Source organism: Branchiostoma floridae, chromosome 8 (assembly GCF_000003815.2).
Source record: "Branchiostoma floridae strain S238N-H82 chromosome 8, Bfl_VNyyK, whole genome shotgun sequence".
In the NCBI taxonomy this organism is placed as follows: Eukaryota; Metazoa; Chordata; class Leptocardii; order Amphioxiformes; family Branchiostomatidae; genus Branchiostoma; species Branchiostoma floridae.
The window spans coordinates 924,439-927,650 of record NC_049986.1 but is presented as its reverse complement, the minus strand read 5'-3'; the positions used below and the strand labels follow the sequence as shown (position 1 = coordinate 927,650).

At 40.4% G+C, this 3,212-nt stretch overlaps 1 protein-coding gene across 2 annotated transcripts in view; it reads left to right on the top strand.

Annotated features, from left to right (window-relative positions):
• The window catches only part of LOC118420465 (monocarboxylate transporter 13-like), a 17,086-nt gene that overhangs the window by 2,669 nt on the left and 11,205 nt on the right, over window positions 1–3,212 (top strand). Inside the window, exons 1-2 of one of the 2 annotated variants that reach the window (XM_035827285.1) lie at window positions 1,381–1,504; window positions 2,912–3,059. The gene's annotated coding sequence lies outside the window, so the exon portion shown is untranslated. Of the gene's footprint in view, window positions 1–1,380; window positions 1,505–2,911; window positions 3,060–3,212 lie in introns of those variants that run through there. The other variant, XM_035827284.1, reaches the window with a different exon arrangement.

Sequence of the window (3,212 nt, the reverse complement as noted above, 5' to 3'; positions counted from 1 at the left end):
TGTTGTGTTTTATGTTTCAGTCAGGAAAAAATAGGGTCGGTACTAGTAGTAATAGGTAAGTAGGTAGGTAGGGATTATATTTTTTTCTTGTAAATTTTTAGGCTAGTCAAAACTCTAGTGAGACATGTTACAATACAGTTAAGCAAAGTAAACTGAAATGCACGAGGACATTTGTCTTTCAATGTGCATAATGGATATATTTAGCCTACATTAGATTGGACAAGCAGTGTTTTTACTTTAATAGGCAGAAGGCTAAATACAAATTCCCTAGGCATGAGCCCGATACTTGCTGCAAGCAGATACTCCGGCTTAACCTCTGCACGGTAGTCAAGAGTCTATATATCATTACGCCGGCACGTAAAGCCATTAGGAATACTATTCTACCTCCGAGGGCTTAGCAGGATTGTGCATTAAAGGTTATCACCACTGCATAGAAATGTCAACATTATAGAACGAGAGTTCGGCGACGTCAAACCTCCGTGAAAAAAAAATAGCAAATGACTTATACAGTTAACTTGAAAGTTCATCTGTGTTGGTTACAGTTCAACTATTTCAAGAAGGACTTATACAGTTGCATAATTTATGCATGCGATGTTTACCTTCAACTACCTAACACTTGCCACAAGTATAAAGTTCCCATCATTTACCAGTGGTTTTGCCATTTTTGTATTAATTATGCAATCATTCATTTGCATGTTTGGTGTCTGTTTATGTTCCACTTGTCATGAATTATATCTGTTTCGTTTATCGAAGTCCAGTTATGGAAAACAGTATAATCTTACAATCTTCTCATCAATTTTGTAAATTATTCCTCATGTTCATAATATGCATATATTTGAAATTGTATGTACATCTTTGTTTGAGCTACCTGTATGCCGAAAACACGTCGTTCCTTTCTTCAGTTATTCTCTTTGGAATGTTTTTTACAAAAATACCCTTGCAATGCAAAAGTTCCAAAAATGAATGTTAGACTAGGAAGCTCAAACCTCACCCCGCCTTGTACTGACGTGAAAAGCTACTAGTATCTGCCACCCAAATGTCAAGACCGTATCATGTCCGGGACAAGAGATACGTATACGTTGCAAAAACTACTATGACAGAATATTCTCATTAATCAGTCAACAAATCTCCTCTTGTTTTGCAAAGTTTGCATTTCATGTTGTTCAGCGTAGTGAAAAGAAGCCCAAAAGTACTTTAGTTGCAACCATGCAGCGTGCATTCTGGCAAAATGTTGTAGTTTCATTGCTGCAATGCAGTGAAATGAAGCATCCGCAAATTTGCAGTATCAGTGCTAAGTGTACAGCCAGCACACCCAAATAAACTTCTCACAAATTTAGACTCAAAAGCTATATCAGTACCCCCGTCATATGTCAAAGCCATAACATGTTCAAACCCTCCCAGTTCAACGCCCGCGCGGTCACCGGGCGATGTCCTCACATGACCTGACGGGGAATCATCACGTGATGTTGCGGAGGAGTAGCGGGGAGATGACGGTCTATTGACGGTTTGTTACCGCCGGCAATCGTTATCGATTTTTCCTAGAAATAAGGAGGGGGGGGGGCGGTGTTACTGATCCATCACCAAGACCGCATGTCCCGTGGCATGACTGTAACCACGCATCGCGTTGTCGTAATGCAATTCTGCGTGCTGCAACGAAATTCTGCTATAGATGATCAGATCATACGCTTCGACAGAGATTCAATGTCACTTCTCAAGTTCACCAAATATACATTAGCGCTATGCTTGAGCTCGAGTGAAGAGACTGTATGTATGAAGAGACTTGTTATCATGCATAGATATTTAAAGACTGTCTGGCTCGGAAAGGCAACAGTCATATTCAGCGTGTGCCCACATACAAATACTATGTCCTATATAAACGGTACTGAAATATGAAGATCCTGGCATGTGAACTTCCAATTGATTGGTCTAACGTACAGACTGTAACGCAGATGCGCTTGATATAGACCCAATGAACTTAAGCCTTAAATACAGTGGGAATGGCGCCAACCATGTCAAACGGCTGTTTTATTTAGCGGACAAATGAAAGAGTTTATTTTGTTCTCCTTTTTTTTCTAATAGACAATCAAGCACTCACATGACGATACACCCTCGCAAAAAAAAAAATACTCATATAACTCGCAAACTCTCGCTAATAACGTTAAGCATGTTTCTCTACCTCCCACGTTTTATGAGCCAATAGAACGTCAAGATTTGTGGCCAATAAAAGTTGAAAGATTTTTATTGAGCCTTGTTTCTTTTATTGATAGATGGACCCTTGGTTCTACATCGTTTGTTACAGTTTTAAACAGAGAATGGCCACTTGTTAATTTATTGTTGTAAATAGTCTACTAGACAAAAGTATAACTTAAGTTTTTATTGTGCCACTTCAGTCGGGATGCACAGTATGATTGATACCCCTGGAGCTTGAGAAAAGCGAGGCATGAGATGACATTTTCCACGGAATGTTTTATCACGACATTTGGTATGCAGGAGGCGTCCCATCCACCGGTTCGTACGTGCTGTACGGCCGAGGTGTCGATAGAGGACGTGTCCTCAGTTAACCTCACGTCCCACATTCCCCATGGGCCCTGATTGGTTACAGCGGGTGCTTTGGGCTATTCTATTTCACTCAAAGAGGGAGGACAAACAAAGAAGTTTTCATAGATACATTTTACCCAATATCTATCATACGAATGTATAGAACCTCTTCGATTTCATTGCACACGTTTTGATCCATTTGATTCATGTTCATCTCATTCGTAAACATAGTTTTCAGGTTTACCAATGGCTTACTATAACTTAGGCTGATTCACACCCATCAATATGCATATTTGTTCCTTCATTTGAGTATAAAACATAGGTGGCTCGCACCCCTTGATTTTCTAAATGGACTCGCCCTCTCATTTCACAGACTTGACAGAAGGTGCATGGATCCGACGTTACAAAACAAGTTCAGCTCAACCGATTGGAAGACCGATTCCACCGCCAGCAAGACAGACATAACTCGTCATTACAACATGGGACTTCTCTGATCTTCGCGGACCCCAGTATCGTCCAAGGTATGATATGAAGTTTGTTTCTTCCCCTGTATTTTCAACTACCACTCTTGAACTCATAAATCTGAAACTTCGAATGGCGGAGGAACAACTGCCAAAATGGAGTCTATCAAGTTCTTGTGAACCAACCGAGAAGGTGTATGCTGGGGTCGTCCT